A 27,166-nucleotide genomic window follows, 5' to 3' on the forward strand; every position below is an offset into this window, starting at 1 on the left:
TACTATGATGGAGAAGACTATGAGAAAGGCAGATATGGGGGAGAAAGATACAGAATTAGGTTTTTTAAACCTAAGTTTGAGATCTCTATTAGGTTCAGGAGGAGCTACCTACCCACTAAGCATTGGTTATTTGTGAGGTCCAGGAGAGAGGTCTAAGCTGAAGAGGTTATTTGGGAATCATCAGTGTATTATGGTTTTATATGATACCCTCTATTGGTGTAAATGGAATTATTGTAATAAAGTTTTGCAAAAGCTTATCTGTTTCACAAAGCAAGATACCCTTGTGTATAGACTATATGCAATAGTCCCAAGGTGAGAAGTTGTCCTGAACTCCTCCCCTTGAGGTTTGTGTGGTATGACATCTCATTTGCCCATTTCAAAGGGATTAAATGTCTCCCTCCTTTCTCTATCTTACCATATCCCCAAGAGGCAACCATGTGGTCGCCAGCAGAGAATAGCTCAGTTGCTCTTGCAGCGCATTTTAAAGCAGATGAGAAAAGCCTTCATGCTGAAATAGAAATATCTCAGAGAGAACTTGGCTCCAAGGCAACCCAACAGAGTTGGGGGGTCCTGATATGGGAGGGCCCAGCAGAATGCTTCAAGGCATCACCTTCCTCAACATGCACAAATGTGGCTGCCGTAACACAAAGCTCCTATATAAATATGTCAAGGAGCACTCCTCTACTCTAGAAGGGCAGAAAATTGTCTAAACTTTAAGAAGGGTGTGGAGAGGGGCAGTGCAGAGATAGGCTTTCCTAGGCATTGCCTTACACAAATGGCAGATGCTTAATTAAAGCATTTGCAATTAGCTTAGCTTGTTCTGTGATTCCTTCCTGCAAACAAATAAGATGGAGAGACTATATTAGCTCTTGGCAATCTAGTTCTAAAAAAACTTTCATCCCATCATCACTCTTTTGTCCTGTTCTGAAAAGCACTGAACCACAATGTACACAGAATAAACTATCTGACTTAACTCCTGGTTCAAAATAGTATTTTTCCTTCCATTTCATATAGGAATGCAACTACCCATTTACTTTTAAAGCATAATTACTTATTTTGAATTTAATACAAGTTCTTAAATTGGATGCCTCATTTTTATTTGGTGAAGATAACAGTCTTCCTAATCCTTGCTACGCTTCTGATTCAACACATTAGACTTCACTAGTGCAATGCTACCCGCCTACTCAAAATACAACTGCTATATGTGTTTAATGTTGGAAAAAGCATTTACTAGATTTTGGAAGAACTCGAGGGGTGTGTGTTTGTGTGTAAATAAAAAGGTGCACTATTGCCGCCTTATCATAAGCACTCACTTGAAGGCATATATATTTTTTTCACTGTAGGGAAAATAAAGAAGTCCACTTTAAGTGGAGAAACATGAACCATGTGTGACTATTTATTTCATTCATTCAACATTTACTTGAGTGTTCTATACTGGTTCTTATAAAATTTTTACCTATTTAAGCTTAGTTGTTATGTCTAGTAAGTATATTCAGCTGATGTCTCCTCAGAAATGATTTTCGGTATCTGCTTAACATTTACATATGTGGATTATATGCATTATTGAGAATGTAGCACATCTCTAAAAGGTGATAGCTGCAAGACCTAACATATGGGGAAGGTTGTCACCCACAAACACTGTAAATAAGAAACATAAAGTAGAATGCTTCTTTACATCAAGTTGAAAAATGACTCATAACACAAAAGTAAGATTTTAAATTTGATGTTCGTTCTTTTCTGCTTTAGACTGGTTTGCAAAGTGCCTCATTCAAGAACGTCCCAAAACCAAAATAATAACAGGGAGTAAGGGTTACTCAAGATTCAAATAAAAGTTACCATACAAACAAGCATGGGTAAACCAAATTCAAATAGCTAGTGCAATTATTTTTTAATAGATAGTTTAGGTTAATAGGTGGAGACATAGTTCTGCTACTGTATTTAAGGTTAGGTTAATAATTAACTTTGGTGCCTGGAGTAGTTTAATCAAAGCTTACTGTAAATCATAAAACTGCTCCATGCAGACTAAACACAGCATTAAAAAGTCATACAAAATTCTTGCAATCTTGACCGCTGGTAGCCATTTGGGTACGGTGTAAAAAAGTGTAGAGTATTTTCATTCAGAATTAAACATAGGCATCTTTACTTTGGGGGAGAAAACATAATTAAATAATTAATTAAACCACCAGTCTTCCCCGCCATCACTGTAGCATACACAGACTTGATGCCCAAGATGTGTCCACCAGGGGAAGGACGACGAACAATTTCAGGACTAAAGAAAGACATGGCAAAGGCACTCGAACTTCCCATCCTGGAAAGACTGAAAAACCAGCGCTGGGAGGCATTAAATAGCTTTTCTGAGACCTGCTGGCACAACACTGCAAGTGGGTTAAACGGCTTTTCAGATCTGAGGTAAAGAAAGTTGTGCGTACAAGCGCAAGTGTGTGCGTGTGCGTGTGTGTGTGTCCATCGCGCCTGTGTTTTAAACATTTCACAGATCGCAGTCAGTAGCGTAAAAAAGCTGAGCGTAAAGAAAGGAGCGATCCCACTGTGGCTGTGCCTGGCCATCGCAGTTCCAAAGCAGCCACCTTTCTCCCAAAGACCGACGCGGAAAAGCCTGCAGGGCTCCCCAGTGCGATACAGGCCGGAGGCTCCCTGGAAGTGCTTGCCCTGGCTGTGAAGACAGCGCCTCCAGTCTCCCATTCCTCTCCCGCTCCACGCACACCTGGCTCTGCTTCTTCCCTCCCCGGATAGCCACGCTAGGAAACCGTGCGCAGGGAGCAGATGGCTCGAGATTCTGCACTTGGAGCTGGCTACTTGCAAGCCAGTGAGCCCCGGCCTGTGTCCACACGCACCCTCGCCACAGCCTCTGTCCACAGTGGCCGCACCTGCCTCCAGGGTCCTGCTTCCCCATTCATCCCTTCCCCGACTTGTCGAGCAAGTACCGCGGGCCAGGAGGTTCCACTCTCCAAAGGGCCGGGATCTAGCTCCTAGCTGCATCCCGACCTGTCCGCATGATTCCCTCCAGGTCCGGCTTCCCTCAGACTGCACATGCTGAGCCCCAGTCAGGTCGTGCCTGCCGCCCCTGGCTTTCAGGGAAACTTTCCAGAAGCGCCTGGTCCAGTGACCCCGCCGCGGTAAAGTGGGAGGAGGCGCTGGGCGGAGGGGCGGCGAGGGAGCGGGAGAAACAGCGGAATCCTGTTTCCTTTCCCGACGTCCACAAGTCCGGGACCGCTCCCTGGCTCCCCCCGTGCCGCTCGGGTCGTGCGAGGAGGGAGGAGACCTCAGGATCCTGTTTTGCACCATCTCCCACAGCAAGGAGCTGAGCAAAACGCGGAGAATCGGGACAAGAGACACTTCCCGCCCCAGCAGGATCAGGCAGGGTGGGTGGGCACTGCCCGGCTTACTCTCCAGCGCCCCATTGCCCCCATGGTAGCGCCCTAGGACACAGTGAGGAGTCGGGACAGAGCCCTAGTCTGGGTTTCAAACCCAGGGCCATCTTCTGCCAGGTCTCTTACCCTTCCCCCTCCCGGGTCATCTTTCCAGAGCGAGACCGCGCTGAGCTGGGAGGAGGGCGTACCGTGCGCCAGCCGGGTGCAAAGGGCTCGGTGCTTCAGGGGGGACGCAGCCGCGACGGGCTATATTCTTGCCGCTCGGGTTGGGAGCTTGCGGCGGGGGACAGGACCCAGGGCGGGGGCGCCGCGTCACCCGAACGGCTGCTCCTGGACACTTATTCGAGCAAACAAAGCCCGGAACCTATGGTGGCAGCGGCCACAGGAGCCAGGATCTCACCAAGAGACAGGGCGCGCGGGTGCCTAGGGCCATTGCAAGTTTCTCGCACTCCACGGAGCCCAGCCCAGACCCCACACTGACAACAAAAGATTCTCTCCGCTTCCACACCGTCTCCGCGGAACCCCTTCTCCCACCCGGCACTGGACGAAAACAGCGCTGTTCTACCCAACCCCCTCCAGCCCTCGAGGGCAGAACCCCTTCCCCCGCCTTCGACACCGGGCCAGGGAGCTTCTGAGAATCCCACCCTCTAGGGTCCGCTCTGCTCCCTGCTGGGCACGCGTGAGGATGAGCCTTGGGTCTCGCGCACACACCCCCAGGAGGAACAGCCATACGCGCCGTCCCGGCCCGGGGCGGCGCCGGGCGTGTGCGCAACGCGGGTGGGAAAGCTCTCGACGTGGAGCCGGGCGTACTCTGGGGCGCAGGGCGGAGAGGAAAGGCAGGCAGGGCTTACGGCTGCTCCCCCAGGACCGGGCAACGCTCGGGAAACAGAGACACAAGACAAAATAAAACGCAGGCACCACAAAGCCGACAGCACGCGCTAGCCACGGCCCCGGGACCCTCAGGCTGGAGTCCAGCTGCCCGGGAGGTGGGGCGCGCCGGGACGTCCGGGCCGTACCTTTTCGGTGCATCGACGGACAGGCGGCCGGGGCTCGGAGCGTACTGGTACAGCGTGTATCCCATTTAGTAATCCATTATCGAGGGGATCTCTCCGGGCCGCGGGCTGCGGTCTCTCCTTCGCAAGCCTTTGTCATTCCTACATGTGTGCTTGTCTCTTTGGGGAAAATAGTCGCGGCGACTACTTTCTGGGATGCAAACGCGATGTGTTCATCTCCAATGACGAGCGGAGAAGGGGAGAGGAAAAAAGAAAGAAGCCAAAAAAAAAGAAAAAGAAAAAGAAAAAGAAAACCAACAAGGAAGAGGGTAAATGTTCAAGAAACTCTTCTCCAAATCCAAATTCCACTTGGATTCCACTCCGGTGAGTCCCCTTGGTGGTGTCTGCGCCGATTAACAAGTCATTTCAGGGCGGGGGGCGGGGTGGGGGCTGGGGCAGGGGTGCAAGGCTCTGGCCCGGCTCTGCGGCCGGGAGAGCGGTGCCGCGGGTGTGGTGATGCTGGCCGCTGCTACACGCTGCTAAGCGGGCATCGCGGGCGACCGGCACCGCGGAGGAGCGCCACTGCTGGGTCCCGAGCGCCTGGGCAGCCGAGTGCGCGGGGAGCGGAGTTGGCTGCAGCCTCACCCCGTGCCGCTCACTACTCCTCTGTCACCGGAGAGGCCGCCGCTCCCGGGCGGAGCCAAGTCCCGGACTGGATTGCGCAGATCGGACTCTCCTCCCGCAACTCCGCCTACTTTGGCTGGCGTCTCCTCCGACCCAAAGGAGAGCTGTGGTGTATGTGAGTGCGAGTGAGTGAGGCAGAGGGGGAGAAACTACGCGGTGTGGCTGCAGGTGGAGCCTTGGACCAACTGGCCAGCACCACTTCCTTCCACCAGGATTCCTGGCCCCACCGCGCGCTAGGCGGAGGCTCAGCGGGGGCGACTCCGGCTGGAGCCCAGCCCTCACCTCCCCCACCCCCACATCTGCTCTAGCTTGGAAAAAAAAAAAATCCGGGACAGCATTGCTGAGTCCTGCCAAATCAGAAAAATAAATAAAAGTAGACGTAGTGCAGGAGCGAGTTACAAGAAAGGTTTTGTTCATCGATTTTCTTAAATGGAAAAGTTTAAAAGGATGAGGGTAAGTGAACGGCCAGCCTTTCTGATTCTGATTACTGTTATCAAGAGGTAGATTCCAGAAGCGATGGACGCTCTACGTAGTTAGGTGAAGTGGATAGAAGCCGGTGCGGTTAAAAATACATTTGGAAGATAAGAACACAGCTATTCATTACGCACATACACACGTTAATAAAGCATGTGAAGTAAGCAAATAAACTACAGTGCAGAGAATGGCGTTTTTAACGGCGGCGATCTATTTTAAAACTTCATGAAGTTCACATTGTGTGGACTGGTCTTAGAAATAAGTAAACTTCAGAAATAACACGCTATATAATTGGGTTCCAGTGAGAACCCAAAAGCTTTATGGAAGAAGAAAATCGCAACCACTTCCAAGGCGCTGTTGTTATGATCACATGAAGAATGGCAGGCACAGCCTTCTTTCACCACTTGAACTTTCAACAGCTACAAAGTCTTGCAGTTACAGGCTTGTGCCAACTCGTCGGGTCACACCACGTTCCCCTCCCCCTGCCGCTGCGCCCCAAAAGCAACTGCGCGCCGAGGCTCTTGCTCCCCAAGGGGGCTTCGCAGATGGTGCGGACCCTAGTCGCAGCCTTTAAACAAAGTAACACCGGGCGGCCCAGCAGTTCTCGGAGAGATATTTACTAGTCATGGAGTTGGCTGAGAAAAGCAAGTGTGGAGATCGGGGTCTCAGTCCCGCTTAGGCCGAGTTTCTTTATATTGGAAACAGTACCTGTTCCCTAATTGGGACTAGGACCACTAATAAGTCCACGTTCCCTCTTTTGTCGCTTCTGCAAGTACAGACATCTCCTCAAGAGGCTTCATGAAGAATAAACGCACACGGGTCAACACCCATTCCTCCCCACCACTACCACCACCTGGAAAAGGTAGGGAGAATGGTAGGAAAAAAAGAAAAAATCAGTACCTCTGCTGTTCTCCAGAGCTGTCAGCAGGGGCCGCTATCCCCACCTTTCCAGGGCGAAGGCCGCTATAGACCGGGGGTAGTGGGGGGCGCGGCCCTAGGTGCGCGCGCAGCCCCCGCGGCTCCAAGAGCCAACCTCGGAAGGGGGTTGGGAAGTGTGGAGAGGTGGGTAGGATTGCGCTTTCCCGCGGGTTGGGTGGGGGCCGGCTGCGGGACGTCTCCTTAGAATCCCGCGGGGTTCGGAGAAGGATCTGGCGGCCAAGCCGGCTCGATGCCCGGCTGCGCTATTTAACACCCAGAATTTGGCTGATGACTGCAGGGTCAGTGCGAGCTGGTCCCCTAGCTCGTCCGTGCGCCCCAGGCGCGGTACCGCAGCCCCTTCGAAGCTGCGGCCCCTTCGGCCTCCGGGGTTTTCTGTCCTGCGCTCCACCCAAGCCGGGTCGCCGAGGCTCCTTCTTCGCTTCCTGCTGCCGATTTACATGCTAATTGTGTCTGGGAAGAGTCCTTTAATATGCAGAATTAGGCAGAGCAAACGAATTCTTTCACAGGCCGAACCAAATTAATTTCGGTTTTAGCTCCTAGCCTTAGAGAAACGAATAGTTAAGTTGTTTTATTTGCTTTATGGATATATTGGAAATGCCCCACAATGAGTTTCAGGATATTGTTTAAAGGGACATTATATTCAATATTAATACTTGCATGTTTAATTTGTAGTAACGCTGAGCCAAGAAGCGAGCGATTAAATTTAGCTAATTTAAAATTATAGAATACGAGAGTTAAAGAATTGGAGTCTACTTTTCACAGTGAAGAGATACCACCCAGAATCTTCCTGGCAATTACTAGAGCCTAGTCTCACCATCCAAGTAGGAGCCCGGCCTTCTGACCACGTGATACTACATTTCCACCTGCCAGAAGAGATGCCCTCGGAGCTGGAAGAAAAGCCAGCTATTGTCAGTCTCCCGAAACCCTCAGGGGAGACCTGTGGGGAAGCCAGGCTATGAAACCTCATGATGTCATTTCCCCATATGTGCGCCTCAGACACACTTCCAGAAGCCTGCCGTAAGTTTTCAGTAAAACCACTGCCCCTTCAAAGCCTTTGAAGTCTGCAATTTATACCCTGCCCCTTCAGGAAAAGAAAGCCAAAGAGTTAAAGAATCACAGAGTGATTAGAAGGTGACTTCACTGGTTTTTTTTAAAGTGACATAAAATGGAGTGTTTGAGGCCCTGGTCTCTGGAGGCCATCTGCGGTTAATGTAACTTAGCTGGTGATCTTGGGCAAGTCACGTATCTCTCTAAGTCCCAGTGGGTTCACCTGTAAATGGGGATTCTTATTCTACTCACTTCCCGAGGAGCCTGTGGATTACATTAGATGGTCTTTGTAAATTCGAAGTCTAAGGCAGACACTGCTTTATAAAGATTAAGTGCCACATTGTCATCCTTGCCATCCTCCACATCAATCCTACCATCACATTTTACAGGAGTCACATGGAGGCACAGCGGAAAGAAGTGGCTTGACCTGTGTCAGTGATTGGGTCAGGGCTGGGAGCTACCTGTAACAACTCCCCCTTCCCTTCTTCTTTTTTTTTTTTTTTTTTTTTCCAGTTTTTGAGATGGAGTCTTGCTCTGTTGCCCAGGCTGGCGTGCAGTGGCGCGATCTCGGCTCACTGCAAGCTCCGCCTCCCAGGTTCACACCATTCTCTCTCCTCAGGCTCCCGAGTAGCTGGGACCACAGGCGCCCGCCACCACGCCCGGCTAATTTTTTTTGTATTTTTAGTAGAGACGGGGGTTTCACCGTGTTAGCCAGGATGGTCTCGATCTCCTGACCTCCTGATCCGCCTGCCTTGGCCTCCCAAAGTGCTGGGATTACAGGCGCGAGCCACCGCGCCCGGCCACCCCCTCCCCTTCTTAACTACATGACAGTTCCCGCTTTCCTCAGATCACCTGGAAAAGTGTGGAGGAAGCTTAAAATAAAGCAGAAAGATAAACTCAGGTTCTGTGCAAAGACCACATCTAGCTGTTTGATTAGAATCTCTGCTTTGAGACAAAAAGGAGTAATGAACTTGGGAGAAGAAGGGGCTGCTGCTACTCACAGTTCCATGAGGGTTCATGCAGGCACACTTGAGGAGCACAGTTTGTACATTCAGGCCATTATCATTTATAATCAAGAAACCTATCTGTACCCTCAGCCCCTTCTCCAAAGTTCCCTCTACCTCTTTGCCTTAAGTCAGTGGTTTTAAAATCCACTTGCACATTAGATGACTAGGGGAGCTCTTCAGTGATGCAAATCCCCAAGCTCAAGATTCTCATTCATCAGTAAGGACTGGGACCTCGGCATGGGTAGGTTTTAAAACTCCGTAGATGATTCTCATTTGCAGCCAGGGATGAGAACCACTGTCACAATAAATCCTGGCTGTGTTCTAGACTAACTACTTTTCCCTAGCTTTTTCTTGTGGGGGCTGTTTCTTCTTCTTGTCCCTTTATTCCTCTTCACAAAGAAAGGTCCATGTCCTTGCTCCTCATGCTGCTTTCAGGTCATTTCTCCTCCTCTAAAAACCTCTGGCTGACCTTGGTAGCTAAACTCTACAAATACATTTGTGGTCTCATTTTATCCGATTCTTCAAAGACTTATTGTCCTCCTATCTGTCCCTCCACCTGTCATGACTCATGGTAGTGTTAACATCCATATAACCACTGACCCTCTGGCTTTTCCACTTCTTGCATTCCTCATCTATGCTGTCTTTCTACTCCCCTCCTCCACCTACTCCAGGCTTCATTCTGGGCCTTATTATCAAAAATGCCCCATCTTCCAGATCACTAATTCTGACATCCTGCTTTCCAATCACTTCTTCTCCTTCAATCTTCCTTGCTCATGCACCCCCCTGCATTCACTGATTTCTTAAGGACCTCCAGATTTTGAGTTTTGCTTCTCTCTCGATCACCTATTCCCTCCTTCTTTCATTCCTCTCTATGTCTAGCATAGCTTCATAGTATCAGTCCCTCTCTCCTCAAATACTTTCAATTCTTTTGCTCCTCTATCTTTTGGTCAACATCTATCTGACTAAAAGCTAGTTCTGAAGTGTGTAAACATCAGCCGTCTCTGCTCCTGAACTGGGCGGCTGAAGCCTGCTGGAAAAAAATGTAGATAGATTGTTATCAACCTCAATCTCATCCAAAGCACCGCCTTATCTCAGCTCGTTTCTAACTTTCTCCCCTTAATCAGATATCTCACCCTTCATACCTCGTACTTCCCTGAAAAAAACACAGTCCATCAGAAGGGAACATTTTTGCTTCTTTACTCATTATTTTCTTTTCTTTCTTTTCTTTCTTTCTTTCTTTCTTTCTTTTTCTTCTTTCCTCTTTACTTTTTTCCCTTCCCTCCCCTCCCCTCCCCTTCCCTCCCCTCCTCTCCCCTCCCCTTCCCTTCCCTTCCCTTTTCTTTTCTTTCTAGATGGAGTTTCACTCTTGTTGCCCAGGCTGAAGTGCAATGGCACAATCTTGGCTCACTGCAACCTCTGCCTCCTAGGTTCAAGCAATTCTCCTGCCTCAGCCTCCCAAGTAGCTGGGATTGCAGGCACCTGCCACCATGCCTGGCTAATATTTGTATTTTTAGTAGAGATGGGGTTTCACCACGTTGGCCAGGCTGGTCTCGAACTCCTGACCTCAGGTGATCTACTCGCCTTGACCTCCCAAAATGCTGGGATTACAAGCGTAAGCCATTGTGCCCGGCCTATACTCATTATTTTCTAAGTGTCTCTTCTTATGAAGGAGGCAGTGTCCCTCCTCCAGTAGGAGGCCAGTCCCTCCTTATGTTCCCAATAATTCACACGTTCTCAGAAATTCTGTCCTATTGTCTCCAGACCCTCCTGCATCTGCCCATCAGCATGGAAGCAAGCTTCGGTCTTTCCCGTCTTAGAAACAGTCTGCCTTGGTCACCGGGTGTGGTGGCTCACGCCTGTAAACCCAGCACTTTGGGAGGCCGAGGCAGATGGATCACGAGGTCAGGAGATCAAGATCATCCTGGCTAACACAGTGAAATCCTGTCTCCATTAAAAATACAAAAAAATTAGCTGGGCATGGTGGCAGGCGCCTACAGTCCCAGCTACTCGGGAGGCTGAGGCAGGAGAATGGCGTGAACTTAGGAGGTGGAGGTTGCAGTGAACCAAGATTGCACCACTGCACTCCAGCCTGGGCAACGGAGAGAGACTCTGTCTCAAAAAGAAAAAGAAAAAGATAAAGAAACAGCCTACCTCGGATCCCATTTCTTTCAACCTACTCTCTTCTCTCCTCTCTTCCAAAGCCTGACAGCCCCAGAGATTGTTGATAACCAGTGCCGCCACTTCGTCCTCTTTCATCTACTCAATCCCCTTTTGCTAGTCTTCAGTGACATTCATGACAGTAAATACAGTGGGTATTTTAACATTTTCATTTTATTTGAATTATCGGCAACAATTAACTTGTTTCTTGTGAAATACTCTCTGCTCTTGGCTTTGATGACACACCACTGTCTCTTGGTACTCCTCTCACTTTTTTTTTTTAACTTAGTTTTTCTTTTGAGGAAATTGAAACATTGTCAAAGAATAATATAACCAACATCCCAATTTTCATTACTCAGAATTAATGACTGTTAATATTTTGTCATTTTTGTTTACTGTCTGTATTTCAAGAAATAAAACATGGTGGATAAAACTTAACTTCCTTTTCATCAACATCTCTTTCTTACTCTCATTTTCTTTTTCTATAAGTAATGATATTATGAGTTTTCTGTGCATCCTTACATTTTGTTTCTGTACCTTTACATATGCCGTATGTATCTGTAACTAATATGTAGCAATATTTTTGGTCGCTTTTTCTCCCAAATTAACATTAAATTCTATTCTCTCTTGTCCTCTTATTCATTCTACAGATTGTAGTCTAAGTGATCTTTGAAAGATGCACATCTGATCACATCAAGCCTCTCTTAAAACACCTCAGAGGCATTCATAGACATCCCGAAACCCTAATACAGCCTTACCACTGTGCATGATTAGTTTTTTGCCTACCTCTCTAGTCTCATCTCTGCCGTGCTTTCATCACTGTCTCCCTTTCTTGCAGCATCACTGGTGTTTCAGTTCGCGGAAAGCTCCATGTTTCTTCTTTATAACTACAGGCCTGCCCTTGTGCTCCTGCCTGGAATACTGGAACTTCCCCTTCTCCCTGTTTACTGGACTAACCTCTACTCATCCTTCAATGTCCCTGCCTCAAACAAGACTTCCCTGATAGTCTAAAATAGATCATATCCTCCATTATGTATTCTCAAAGTACCCTCTGAATTTACTTCATAGTACATATCAGACATTACAGCTAGTATTAATATTTGGTGCAATTATTTGTTAAATGCTTCTCTTTCCTGTTAGATCACAAGTTTCTCAAGTCTTCGGACTATATCTCTGTCATTTCTCTTGTATCTCCAGCACTTAACTGAGAGCAAAGGTACATAAAGGAGGGCATGAGTTAGTGAAAGCAATGAGTTCCTTTTCAAGGATTCATTAGGATAATGAATAGATCCTTGGATAGAATAGGACCATTTAAAAAGGAAAAGGAAAAAAAAAAAAAGAAACACTAGAAATATATTATGCTCTTCAGATTTTGAGATTCTAGTTCAAAGGATGACCAAAATCTAGGCTTTCTCCCAACACAGAATTTCGACTGTAACATGTCTAATTTGCTTTTTGATTTTCCCAATGGGGAGAAAAAGATTTATAGGTGAAAGTGATGAGTAAATATAACAATTTCAAAAATAAGATGCTTGAAAATAAGATTCAATAAGAATATAAATAGAACTCTAGAAGACTTGTGGAAGGAGATAAACTGCAATTTGAATTCACTGGGAACAATGTCAGAGCATCTCAAAGGACCAGCTCTACCAGCAAGCTAGAGTTTGCTAACAGTGATTTACTGTCTGCCCCTCCATGAATAGCTTCATGGTGGGCCCCCCACCCTGTGTATAACAATCATTCCACTGTACCACAGTGGAGCTTTGGCTTCATTCACTTCTGATATCAAATTATTGTTTGGGAAATTAAGAGAATGGTAGATTAGAAATAAGGTAATTAATGAACAATACATGTAAAGTAAACCAGAACTCCATTTTTTTCCTCCACAAAAGCTCTTTACATTTAGTTGAAATCTCTAGTTATGTAACGTAGAGCGAAGACTGTCTTTGGCCCTGTTTTCTTCTTTCTGTTCCAAAATAACTTCCTTTAATTGCCCTACCTACTAATATTTAGACTTAAAGATGTCTACTGGGATGTGAGTTTGTTTAAAAATGCAGTTACCTAAATGTAATTTATACTTTTCATAACCAGATAAACTGGTTAAGTACCACTTTGGAATTTGCTATTTGGCCAAAAGAATGATGAAAATTAAAATGTACTTGTTTTTGAGAACTGCCTTTCAAGGCCTTTGCTTCCAGGTAGTGAAAGCCCTACTAGAAGAGAAGATTGTTCTGGCACATGCTTAAACATAAAATTATGCTTCAATTTGTTCCAATTCTAGTTTTTAGATTATGTGAGAAAACTCTGTACTGATATCAACTGAAAGATTTTTCCAGGCTGTTTATTATAATTAATGTGTATTTAAGAGTAATTTTATAACCAGAGAAATGAAGACAACTAAGGGTGTTTTGTTTGCTTTAACACTGAAACTTTAAAACAGAAGACAGCTGTTTTAAACATCTAAACTTAGGCTGGATAATTGTGAACAATGAATGTCCTTAAAAAAGTGTTGTGCTTGGATCTAAAGTACGTTCTTAATGAAGTATAAAAAGCTACATTGTAGAATATAAATTTATCATCTGAAAACTCCCCTGTATATATAATTATAAAATATAAGGATGGTTTCCCAATATCTTAACTTGATCTTGAATTTTGGATTTTGTGCCTGGGACAAGTCTCTAGTTAATTGTCCTATAAAATACTGACTAAACAGCTAGATTTAAGAGTGTTTCAGATACAACTTTTTGGCTGGAATAAGCTTAAATGATACATTTCAAAATAAATAATATATAATACGGTACTTTCCAAAAGTTTCAGATTATTCAATCACTAGTTACCAGTGCCTGATTTGTACTTCACTAAATATAAGACAAGTGGAACAACCGATGTCAGTTTCTTTGTGAAACTTCTTAAATATATCTTTATTCATGACCAAGTACTTATTAACATAAACTAGAATGTTACATGTTAATATTTGAACTGAAAACCTACACGCCTGTTTTCTTAAAAACTACTGTATTGTGTCATTTAATTGTATTATTAAGACTCTTATAGAAACGTACATGTTGATTTCCTCGTAATTCCTCTCCCTTTCTTTGCATGCCTCAAAGCAATTGAGTCATTTCCTTTCTCCCAGTCACCTTTTAAAGCCTTTCCTTCTGTTGAAGCAAACTTTTGAAAGTCCCTAAACCTTTACTCCTCCTCACTATTACTGTTCCCTTCTATTCTCTACTTTCTGAACAAGATTGCAGACTTGGATTTTTAAGTTATTACAGTCCAATGTTTTGACTTTTTTTTTTTTTTTTTTGGCTAGATTCCCTTGCTTTAGGGAATTTCCTCTTTTTGTTTAATTCCTTAGTCAATGCATTACTTTTTTAGTTTTGTTTTTTTTTTTTTGTAATCTGGTTAGCTGTTTTTCTTACAAAACACAGCAAATAAACTTTAATAAGAATGGTGTATGACAGTGTTAATTCACTAACTATGGATCAAGAATTAGCCTTAGACTCTCAGGTTCCTTTCAGTGCATTGTTGATGAAGGTGACTCAAGATGCAGTGATACTTATCAACATTGCTTCTCCTGATCATGTAACAACATCCTCCTTCCAGCTGCTCAGACCTCAGAATCTTGAGCTGTCCTTGACTCCTCCTTTTTTCCCATTTGTCACATCCAATTCATCAGCAAATCCTGTTAGCCTACCTTCAAAATATATCCAGAGTCTGATCACTTCTCTGTTTCACCATTATCTCACTGTTCCACACCACCATCATTTTCATCTGGGGTTTTGCAATAGCTTTAAAACTGGTCTCCCTGCTTCTGAACTTACGTCCCTTAGAATCTAATCCCAAATAGCAGCCAGAATAATCCTTTAACTCATTCATTAAAATCATGTCCATCCTCTGGTCACAATCAGCGTAAAAGCCAAAACCCATACCACCTGGCCACTTTTGCAGCTCTCTGGCTTCGTCTTCTCCACTTCTCCCTCTCGCTCACTCCACTGTGGCCACCCTGCCTCTTGCCCGTTCCCACCTCAGACTCTTATTTCTCCCTCTTCCTGCAAAACCATTTCCTCAGATATCCATAGGGCTCACTCCAGCATCTCCTGCAGGTCCTTGCTCCAACGTCAGTGTCTCAGCCAGGCCTTCTTTGACCACATAAATAGCAACTCTCCATACTTCTTCCTACTCCCCTTACCCTATTCTACTTTTCTTCATCGCACTTATTGCCATCTGACCTTGTATGTATTTACCTGTTTGTTTAATGCCTGTCTCTTACCACTTAGTGGTAAGCTTCATCAGGGCAGAAATGGACTCTTTCATTAGCCACCATAACCCCAGCAATTAGAACAGCACCTGGCACATCCTATACCTGCAGTCAATATTCGGTGAGTGAATGAGTGAATAACCACATCTTACCACATTTAATGTCAATCACATTAGGACCACTGAGACATGTACTATAAACTAGGTAATATTTAAAGCAAATAAGCAGCTTTCTGTCAAGAAATGCTCCCAAATGTAGAGGTTTTTTAAAATGTACTTTATTTGTCTAATGTTGCAGTAGATAGCCTGTGGTACTTTTTTTTTAATCAGCTTTGCTGGATGATGCTACTTGCTAGTTACTTCAGATGGTCACTTCCACAGACCACGAGGAAAAGGAGAGCTAGCTTTTTGTCATCACCTCCGTCTAGGAATCTATGATCTATGTTAGTCAGCTGGAGCTGCTAAAACAAAATACCACAGGCTTCACGGCTTAAACAACAGAAATTGATTTCCTCAAAATCCCGGAGACTAGAAGCCTAAGATCCAGGTTGTGGGCAATTTGTGTTCTGGCGAGGTCTCTCTTTCTCTTACTGACATACAGTTCAACACCTTCTCACCATGTCCTCACATGGCTTCACTCTGATGCATGAGAGCAGAGAGAGAGAGAGATGTTGAGAGAGAGAGAGAGAGTTAGTTCTCTGGTGTTTCTTCTTAGAAGGGTACTAATCCCATAGAATCAAGGCCCCACCCTATGACCTCATTTAAGCTTCCTTACTCCTAATACAGTCACACTGGAGATTAAGGTGTCAACATATGAAATTTGAGAGAACGCAAACATTGAGACCTTAACAGCCTCCCTTTCAGGCGTAGCTGAGTCCTGTGGTATCCCAGGCCCGCTCTTGCCTGGGCTGGCTTACATAAAGGAGGGGCCAGGAGGGCTAATGGCTTGAATCTCACCTTCAGAAAGTTCTCTAATGATCTATTTTGACCTTTTCTTCAAATATTGTTCACACATACCATATACATTAAAATGTTTTATATAATGTATTTATAGGCATATGAAATATATTAAAAAAATGCATAACATACATACCCCAAAGTATTGCATTTTTATTTTACAAATTAAATATTAATATTTGCACAGGTGAAGCTTGTTTTAGCACTTCTTATTTTTTCATGGAATGGAAAGATGAAAGGTCTGGCCCTATCCCAATGTCAGAGAGTCCTTTCCTTCTAGATTTGGGCACAATGTCCACCAAGCTGACCATCCTTATTAATCTTACCATCCCAACATTGGCCCTTCCTGGCAGAAATTCTTTCCTATGTTTTAATGTCTATACAGCTGTGTGCTTCTTGTCTCCTAATTGTGATTCTCACCCATCTCTTGCCTTCCAAACCTCCTTTTTATAGTCTTTTCTTTTCTGGGACTTCTCCAAAATGAACAAGGTCTCCCATATCCTCAGTGTCTTCACTGACTCATCTTTCTGTCTCCTACTTCACCCCAACTATGGCAGGCAAAAGGATCCCAAGCACTTTGTGGCCATTTTTGGGTGACAAGGACTTTATCAATTGTCAGGGTAGAGGCAAAAACATGAAACCTCCTTCGCCACGATGGGGTTCACAGGGAAGCCCCTACAGGGGCACAGAGACCTGGTTCTATAAAATGAGGGGCTCTGCTGAGATGTTGTTTGGCTCTTGAGGAGGCAGCATATGTGTGAAAAAGCAAAGGCTTGAGACCTAGAAAATCCAGGTGAGCCCAGGCACCCCTGAGCTTTTTTTTTCTTTTGAGCTTATGTATCTGAAATCTCCAAGCAATAAGTGTTTGGAGTATAAAAAGGACCCTAGTGAATAAACATGGCAAGCATGCTCTTGAAGCTTTATGGGGGAATGTATGATTTCGCCATCATTTGTCCCAGTGTCTTCTGTATTGGCGTAATTCAGGCCTAGGGTCAACTTCCCAGGGTGACTGTGAGAGAGCCCATAATTGAGGTTCACATTTCCGTGGAATCAAACTGGGGTGTGGGGATCAAGGTGCTTGTCACAAAGACACGTTGCAACTTTCCTTGATAATGAATTTGGGACAAAGAGTCTATTTTTAAAAATACACACGAAAAAAGTAGTGATAATGGAAAAGAGAAGATAAAATGAAAACATGCAAAGTTTTTAAGAAGACAAAAGTAGGACATTATCAAAGCAGCACCCTTCTGGGCTGAAATCTTCCCCAAACACTGAAACAATGGCCATATGCATACTATTCTAAGAGCTTTGGAGTATTGTCCCATTCAGTCTTTATAATGATTCTAATATGTAAGTCTTTTTATGATTTTCATTCAACAGACAGGGCAAATGAGGCAATCAAATATTAAGAAGACTTGGCCAAAATTTTATAGGTGTGAAGTAGCCGAGGCAGAGGCAGCAACCACGCACCTACTGCTCTGCGTGGTCAGGCAAAGAGGTTACGCATCTTCTATGCAGTTGGTTCCTTGTTTCAGCCCTTTGGGAAAATACACATAAGTCCAAAATGTCTTTGAGGCATGCGGTGTCTAAGGTTACCACTAATTTAACAAAATATAGGTTGGTGCAAAATGTGTGTAATGTTATGGCGAATCTTTCTCTAACACAATTTCAGCAAATTGTTTACATTTAAATGTGTACTCATTCAAACAAAAACCAAATTATAGGGAAATCTTAATTACAATGGAGATAAAGCAGAGGTTGCTAATTTGTTTTACGAAAAAGATTATTTGCTTTTGAGAAGGATCAATGTTGAAGAAAGCTCTTGATTCAGGCTTAATGTGTAACCTGACTAAAATTATACTTACAACCTATGTCTGTTGCATGAAGAATGAATACACCGTAGGTTCTGTGCTTCCAAGTGCGTGGTCAATTTCTTCTGGACAGTGTTGGGCATGGCCGTGTACACCAGTTGATTTTCCTCTTGAGCTGGTTCCAGAAACAGTGAAATACAAAAATGTTTTCTTAGGGTATGAGCTTCTAACAACAACAAAAATCAACCTCCTGCACTGGGATAACTGACTATCCACTTGGAAAATAGTAAACTTAATTCCTATCTTATGCCACTTTCAGAAATAAATTTCAGATGGATTAAATATCTAAAAGTAAAAGAAAAACAAAAACAAAATATGAGAGTTAAAAATATGAGGGTTAAATGAGTATATGAGATAACGCAATTATGATCTTGGGGGAGAGAAAGCCTTTTTAAGACACTAAAAGCAAAACCTGTAAAGGAAAAAATTAGAAAGTGTGACTATTTCCAAAATAAAAATTTTCCAAGGCAAAATATACCATGAATAAAGTAAAAAGACAGAAGGCAGATTAAGAGAAAATATTGGCAACCTAATTTACAGACAAAGGATCAGCATATAGAATATATAAGGGAGTTATACAAATTTAATAAGACAATGATAAACAATTTGATAGGAAAAATTGGGAAAAACACATAAAGGGGCAATACTTAGGAAGAAATGAAATTGGTCAATATACATCCCAGATGTTCAACTTCAACATCAATCAGGAGAATATAAATTTAAGCAGTAATATAATATTTTCTTGTACTCATCAGTTTGGCAAAGATATTAAAGATTGATAATACCAAATGTTGACAAATATATGTTGATAATACCAAATGTTCAAGCAGCCTCATAAATTACTGGTGAGAATATAAATTTGTATAGCCACCTTAGAGGACAATTGGACAATATCTATTAAAATTGATAATGTGCATATTCTGTGACCCAGCAAGTCAACTTTGAGAAACATTCACCTTTGTACACAAGAAGGCATGTATAAAGATTCTCATTGTAGAATTGTTGGTGATTGAAAAAAAAAGAAATGACTTCAATAATTATCAATATGGTGATAGTTATTGAAAATAGTTAATAGACTGGGCAGAGATTAGTCAATGGTTACAAAGTTGCTGTTAGATAGGAATAAGTTCTGTGTTCTACAAAGAAATGATAAATGTGTAAGGTGATAGATATGCTAATTACCCTGATTTGATTTTTACACAATGTATACATGTAAGAAAACAGCACATTGTACCCCATAAATGTGTACAAATTATATGTCAATCGTAAAAAATAAAATAGTTAATAGAATCTGGTAATTATATATTAGAATATTATGCAGCAGTTAAAAAATAACAAGCACCCATATACTACTACGAAAATTCACCAAGATATATTTTACAAAAAACAAGTTAAATAAGCCTATGCACAGGAGGATCTTTTAAAGTGCACAGAATAAAAATAACTTCATGAATCTATGGGTACATTTTATTTTCTGTTGTAGAGAAAAATCTGAATACATGCTTGTACTTAGAAATTGATTTTGGAGGTCAGACAAAAGTAAGAAATGGGGAAAAGATTCCCTGTTTAATAAATGGTGCTGGGAAAACTGGCTAGCCATATGTAGAAAGCTGAAACTGGATCCCTTCCTTACACCTTTTACAAAAATTAATTCAACATGGATTAAAGACTTACATGTTAGACCTAAAACCATAAAAACCTTAGAAGAAAACCTAGGTAATACCATTCAGGACATAGGCATGGGCAAAGACTTCATGACTAAAACACCAAAAGCAATGGCAACAAAAGCCAAAATTGACAAGTGGGATCTAATTAAACTAAAGAGGTTCTACACAGCAAAAGAAACTACTATCAGAGTGAACAGGCAACCTACAGAATGGGAGAAAATTTTTACAATCTACCCATCTGACAAAGGGCTAATATCCAGAATCTACAAAGGACTTAAAGAAATTTACAAGAAAAAATCAAATAACCCCATTAAAAAGCAGGTGAAGCATATGAACAGACACTTCTCTAAAGAAGACATTTATGCAGCCAACAGACACATGAAAAAATGCTCATCATCACTGGCTATCAGAGAAATGCAAATCAAAACCACAATGAGATACCATCTCACACCAGTTAGAATGGCGATCCTTAAAAAGTCGGGAAACAACAGGTGCTGGAGAAGATGTGGAGAAACTGGAACACTTTTACACTGTTGGTAGGACTATAAACTAGTTCAACCATTGTGGAAGTCAGTGTGACAATTCCTCAAGGATCTAGAACTAGAAATACCATTTGATCCAGCCATCCTATTACTGGGTATATACGCAAAGGATTATAAATCATGCTGCTATAAAGACACATGCACACGTATGTTTGTTGCGGCACTATTCACAATAGCAAAGACATGGAACCAACCAAAATGTCCATCAATGATAGACTGGATTAAGAAAATGTGGCACATATACACCATGGAATACTATGCAGCCATAAAAAGGATGAATTCATGTCCTTTATAGGGACATGGATGAAGCTGGAAACCATCATTCTGAGCAAACTGTCGCAAGGACAAAAAACCTGTTCTCATTCATAGGTGGGAATTCAACAATGAGAACACTTGGACACAGGGTGGGGAACATCACACACTGGGGCATGTCATGGGGTGGGGTGACAGGGGAGGGATAGCATTAGGAGATATACCTAACGTAAATGTTGAGTTAACTGGTGCAGCACACCAACATGGCACATGTATACATATGTAACAAACCTGTATGTTGTGCACATGTATCCTAGAACTTAAAGTATAATAAAAAAAAAGATATTGATTATAGAGGTCAGAAATGGGGAACAAGCATCTAGGTACAGGGGTATTGTTACGGACTGAACATGTGTGTACCCCCAAAATTCATATGTTGAATTCCTAACTCCCAGTATGGCTGCATTTGGAATAAGGAAGTAATTAGGGTTAGATGAGGTCAGAAGGGGCAGGATGGGGTCCTGAATCAATGGGATTATTGTCCTTATAAGAAGAGACACAGCTAGGCACAGTGGCTGATGCCTGTAATCCTAGCATTTTGGGAGGCCAACGCAGGCAGATCACCTGAGGTCAGGAGTTTGATACCCGCCTGGCCAACATGGCAAAACCGTGTCTCTACTAAAAATACAAAAATTAGCCAGATGTGGTGGTGGGTGCCTGTAGTCCCAGTTACTCTGGAAGCTGAGGCAGGAGAATTGCTTGAACCCAGGAGATGGAAATTGCAGTGAACCAAGGTCGTGCCATTGCACTCTAGCCTAGGCGACAGAGCGAGACTCCATCTCAAAAAAAAAAAAAAAAAAAAGAAGAGACACTAGAGAACTCTCTCTCCTCTCCCTCAATCCCTTTCTTTTTCTCTCCCTCTTCTTGCATGGCAGGGAGGAAAGTCCATGTGAAGACACAGTGAGAAGGCAAAAAGGCATCCATCCGCAAGCCAGGAAAAGAGCCCTCACCAGAAACCAAATGTTGTGAGAACTTGATCTTGGACTTCCCAGCCTCTAGAACTGTGAGAAAATTAATTTCTGTTGTCTAAGCCACACAGTCTGTAGTATACTGTTATGGCAGCCTGAGCAGATTATGGCAGATGTCAAAGAGAACTTCAGCCTTAGCTGACATGTTAGCTGTAATCTTTTAATGTTTTAGAATGAGAATGTATGTATGTATTATTCATGTGATTAAAACATTAACTTTTTAAAGTCAACTTTCTCTTCCCTCTTCCCCCATAACCATGCTTTTCCCCTTTATCTTCCTTTGAACAATATTAATTAAGGCCTGTTACAGACATATACATTCTGAGCCTTCCAACAAAATTTTTCAAAAAGATCTCTCTTCAGGTCAGAGTCCCTGAAAATAAATCTTCTCACCACAGAACTCAGGGGTGTGTTTATTTATTTTTGTTTAATAAAATATTTATTGAACTTTTATGAAAGTTCAATTAACTTTATTTATTATAAAACAATATTAAACTGATATTGTCAGAAATTTAAAGACAAGCCGGTTTCCTCATTACCCCTCCACTGGAAACACAGACCTGATTTCTATTTTTAGGCGTTACTTTCTGGGCTATCTATATGCTTACCTTTTTGTTGGTAGTCATCAAATGGTTTATATAATTTTGTACATAACTTTTTTCACGTAGCGTAAAACCTTTATAATTGCCATTTTAATGGCTACTCAACATTTTATTCCGTTTTAATTGACTTATCTATTCCCCGGTGGTCGACATCTAGGCCATTTGCAACTTGTTATTATAGATAATGTTGAATAAACATTTTCACATACATGAATTTTAAAATTTGAGTTATTTCCCTAAAATAAGTTCTCAGGGGTATTACTAAACCACACGATACAAGCAGATTTAATGACTATTGATCAAAATTACTCAGTAGAGTTCCAAAGCCTCATGCCAATTGATGATGCCACCAGCAATGTGCAAATATACTCCATTTTCAGCATGGGTAATACAATGTCAAAGTTTTTGCCAATGTAAAAACTTCAGAGGGGGATTCCTCAGATCAGCTAAGACTACTCAGTAAGCTGATTGAAAACCATAGTGATACATAAAAGGACATGGATTATCTTTTCCAGCTGGGCATCTGTCTCCTTTCTCTAGGAACAGCACATTGAGGTCTTCTGCTCTCTCAATCTCTGTGGTTTGACAGGACCCTAGCCCCACCCTCAGATTTAAGAATTAGCATATGACCCAGCTTGGTCACCGGTCTCTCTTTCTCCTTCTCTCTTCCTTAGTTTCTCTCTATCACACACACACACACACACACACACACACACACACACACACACACACACGGGGCGAGGGGTGGATCCAGCAACAACCAAAGCAGAGCCAGGAGGAAAGAGTAAGTACTGGTGACAGTGTTCGAGTCCCTCCATCCAGCTGGAAATGATGCCAGACTACCCCAGGATTCAGGGCCACTCTACAGAGTTGAGCCAACTGTGAACTACAAAGCATTCCCAGCCAAAGGGGTAAACAGGTGCTGAAATCTGTTGTGTGCCTCTGGGAGTAAGGGTGTGTCTATTCAGAGAAAGAGACTTGTTTATTGTTTTTTTTTTTCTTTTTTTTTTTTACTAAAGGTCTCCATTGCTTGCCAAGCCAAACGCTCACTCAGGAGCCCCTTTTTCCATTCTCAGAAGGTGCTATGCAGGCTGCCAATAGCTTTGCAGTTATGTGAACCAATAAATCTCCCCTCTTAACTGAAGTCAGTTTGAAGTCTCTTTCTGTCACTTAGAACTGCATGAATACTGATTAATACATCAGAGCAACTTGCCCGAAATTATCACACCTCTATGTGAGCAGCAGGATAGCACTAAGAGACGGGTTCCCAAGTTAGCTTTCTTTGTAACAAAATATACTGTCCTTCTATTTACTACCTCTGATATCATTTTATAAGTTTGGGTTTGAGAATTGAATGCTGCAAAGATGGTTTACCTCTTCTCAGCTACTCTGGCTACAACGTTGCTGTTCCCAAGCCAATATTGGCCCCTTGGGTATAACTTTGTGACTCAACTACCAGTATTTCTTAATGACGTAAAGATTTGAAAAATAAAACATAATATGTGATTTGGTAAAATTATTGCTGTGTATAAGAAGTCAACTCAGAAACTGCCAAAACACTAGTATTAATTTGTGAGAACACTATGATTAAGGAAATTAAACACTTGTACCCTTTCGCCTAAGATTTAAAGAAATAATTTTTAGATATATTTACACCTATCCTTTAGCTGTTGTTAAATACTGTTTAATTTGTGTGTGGTTACTTCCCAGGCCTAACCAGAAAATTCTTCATAGGACTCAGCAGACTCACAGCTAAGGTTCCAGAGGGGTAGCCCCGGGCCAGGCACCAATGAAATGCTAAAATGCCTTAGTGTGTCTTCTGACCACGCGCCATTTGGTTAATCACTCCCGCTTGCTTCTGATGTTCCTGAATTTTATTTATCCTGGAGAATCTGTCTTCTGCTCCATATGCCTGCTTAAGCTGAAAAAGCAGGGGGCTTTAAGCTTTTTGATAAATATAATGAAAGGCTGCCCAATTTCTCTGGGATTCTGTCAAAGCCGGTTGTAGTCTCTTCCCAGGCAAAAGGGAGTAATTTTCTTCTACCAGACAGCCTTCTCTGAACCCAAATTTGCCCTGTGACAATATTGAATCTGATTATCTGCTAAATTCTATAGATGTCTTCTTATTTTGAGGCCTAGTGTTTTTGACAGTGAACTTTGAACAAATTACTTTTCAAGGAGTAGGTCCTTTGCCTTCTGCTCATTGTGAAACCCATCTCAACAGAGCTCTCAAACTAGCTCCTCCTCTTATCTCATTTTGCCAGTGAAATGGTATTCAGAGAAAGGCATGGAGTGGGTGTTATCAACCCAGAGCTGGCCCTCCTCTCACTAGGAGCTGGACCCAGCCTCTGAGCTTGGATTTTATCTCCTTCTGTGTCTCAGGAAACTTCCACTATCTATGCACCTTTGTATCATGTTTTAATCATGCTGGAGTCTCATCTACCTAAAAAAAAATTCTTAATCTAAAATTTCCCTTTAGATATGGCCCTACCTCATTTTCTCCCCTTTGGCCCATATTCACTAAAGATTTGTCTGCATGCACCATCTCTACTTCCCGATTTACACCATTCCATATAAGCCCCCTTTTTAAAAACCTTTCCATAAAAACAGCTTTGGCTAAGGGCATTAGCCAAAGACACCTAAATGACCCAAATACAGTAGATCCTCCCTGAGCATTTGTTTATAATTTCCCTGCTGACTCCTTCTCTTCCATCTGGTCTCCAAACATTTGGGATCTGTAATGGGCCCCCTTTGCCTTTCTCTACATTCTTATTCATTCCCATGATTTTAAAGACTATCCATATGTGCTGACTCCTGAATATGCATCCTCAGTCCATAGCTCTTCTCTGAGAATCAGCTCCATATGCTCAATTGCCTGTTTGACACCTCCATTTAGATACCACATAGACATCATCACCCAAAGAGGACTTTGCTTTTCTCCCCAAAAACCTGATCCATGCTTAGACTTCTCCAACTCTGTTTCTAGACTAGAAACTCAGGGACATGACTTGATTCCTCTTTACCCCTCATAATTAATCTATCATCAAATCCTGTCTGTACCATTTCCAAAATACGTCACGTCACTCTCTTCTTTTCGGTTCCAGTGCCATCAGCCCTGTTGAAGCCACTATAGTTTCTCAATTGTTTTGCTGCAACTAACTTGATTCTTGAGTCTAGTCTTGCTTCTGTCTAACCCATTATTCATACTTCATCCAGAATAAAGATACAAATTTCTTTATCGTGCTCTATTGCATAAAACCATCTAGTTATTTGCCACTGAACTTAAATACTTGGCTTGGATAATCCTCTAGAATGTAAGCTTCCTGAGGACAGTTATCACTACTGCCTTGTTCCCTATTTTATCCGTAATGCTTAACATCATATTTAACACATGGAAAGCATTTGATAGATATTTTTGAAAAAATGAATAGTAAGTACTCGCCATACTGTATGTGGGGTTATTTTAATGTTTTTTCTAAACTAGTACGTGAGCTCTGTGGAAAGGGAAACCATGAATTTTCTTCTTCAACCCTTTATACCTAATAGTTAGCAAAAGGGTTTGTAATCATTATAAAATAATTGAAAATGATGAACGAGCTGTACATGGCCATACGGTTGTATCCAAAAATGTAGTGCAGAGTGTAAGAGGTATGAAAGAAATTAGATATCTAACACAAAAATATCTAACACACAAAATATAATATGTAACACACAAAAATAAAAAATACATGCATGCAGACAGCAATATACATTTTGCAAAAGCACAAACACAAAGATATACATTACACACATCAGATTGGCTGCTTATAAAAGAATGTGGATGGGCTTGGGAAATAAAATAAAATAGAAAAATAACTGAAGTAAGTGAGGGAAAATATTTGTTAAATGAATGATCAATGGATTCTACAGGTGGAATGAAACTCCAAGGTGACTAAGCATGAATCTTTAAGGGACAGCAAAATGGAGAACTGACTTCATTTATAAAAATCCTTTTGTTAGTTGGGAATTTCCTCCAAGGTTTTGAGAATAAAGATGGAAACAAGGTTGCAATGGCCTGGTCAAGTTGTAATATTCTCAGAAAAGTGATTTCCAGATCTGACTTTGCTGATCTCTAGGAAAGCTGCAGGCATGCCACCACATTCTTAGAGTTTATTTTTAACTCAATTTAATTAGGACAAGTAAATATATGTCACGTAGCACTCATAAAAGAAAAATGGATTATCACATTATATTAATGAGGCTAGGCATTCAAAGTGTGGGACAATTGTCTTACAATCAAAACCTCAGGCTCTGTACAATATAATTTAAGATTTTTCCAAGGTCATCATATGATATATTTGTGGCTCAGCCTGAGTATACTGAGTATACAGTCTACACTTTTCTGTTTGAGAACCACAGGCTCCAGCACTTAAAGAACCAGAGGAGCCAAAGCAAAATTTAAAAATCTAAATAGACATTAAAGAACAAAGAAAAAGTAAGAAGGCAAAATTGCAATAAATCTCATTATAAATAAATACTAGTATTTTATCAAGGAAGGCCAACCTCGCTATCACACTATCATGGGCACATACGTGACATACACACACACACACACACACACACACACACTGTGTTGTATAGCTTAAATTAGACAAATGTAATTCTAAAAACATTGTGCAACTGCAACTTTTCTTATGAGGTTTACTACTTGGTAAATGCAGCTGTGTTGCATAATTGATCATGAAATATTTATAAATTTGGGGGATTTGATTTCCAAACCTCATCAATGAATCTCACGTATCAATTTAATTGCAATCATAAACTTGACTTCAGCATCTGGATTACCACATCCTATGTTTCTTGATCATCTTAACAGTTCTACTATCTTCATTTCTAAACAGAGAAGGTATTAACTGGGGATCAGACTCCATTTATAAAATATAACCAACACATTCTGTAGTGAGGAATATAACCTGGAGTGTTTTTACTTAGTTGTGGTATCAACTTTGTCACAGGTGGTTTATCTAAATAATAATAACTAGCATTTCTTGAACACTATTATGTGCTGGATTTGGTTAATCAGAATGGTTGATACAAGTGCTTCTCAAACTTGAGTGTACCCCAGAATTCTCAGGAGGGCTTTATTAAAACACAGACTGCAGGTCCCATCTTCAGACTTTCTGAATTAGCAGGTGCTGTGGTTTGGACATGATTTGTTGGCTCCACGAAGTTTCATGTTGAAATCTGGTCCCCACTGTTGGAGGTGGGGCCTGGCGGGGAGGTTTATGGGTCATGGGTGTGAATCCTTTATGAATAGCT

The 27,166-nt window shown here is 42.3% G+C and overlaps 1 protein-coding gene and 1 pseudogene across 4 annotated transcripts in view; one reads left to right on the forward strand and one right to left on the reverse strand.

Moving 5' to 3' along the window:
- Positions 1–5,637, reverse strand: part of SEMA6A (semaphorin 6A) — a 132,827-nt gene extending 127,190 nt beyond the window's left edge. The window contains exon 1 of one of the 3 annotated variants that reach the window (XM_055298695.2): positions 4,406–5,637. The gene's annotated coding sequence lies outside the window, so the exon portion shown is untranslated. The remainder of the gene's footprint in view (positions 1–4,405) is intronic. The other 2 variants (XM_055298696.2, XM_055298697.2) reach the window with 2 other exon arrangements.
- The window catches only part of LOC129493045 (small ribosomal subunit protein eS17-like), a 145,626-nt pseudogene continuing 123,133 nt past the window's right edge, over positions 4,674–27,166 (forward strand). The window contains exons 1-2 of the transcript XR_010114485.1: positions 4,674–4,765; positions 21,174–21,301. The product of XR_010114485.1 is annotated as a small ribosomal subunit protein eS17-like (transcript). The remainder of the gene's footprint in view (positions 4,766–21,173; positions 21,302–27,166) is intronic.

Source organism: Symphalangus syndactylus, chromosome 11 (genome assembly GCF_028878055.3).
Source record: "Symphalangus syndactylus isolate Jambi chromosome 11, NHGRI_mSymSyn1-v2.1_pri, whole genome shotgun sequence".
Lineage (NCBI taxonomy): Eukaryota > Metazoa > Chordata > Mammalia > Primates > Hylobatidae > Symphalangus > Symphalangus syndactylus.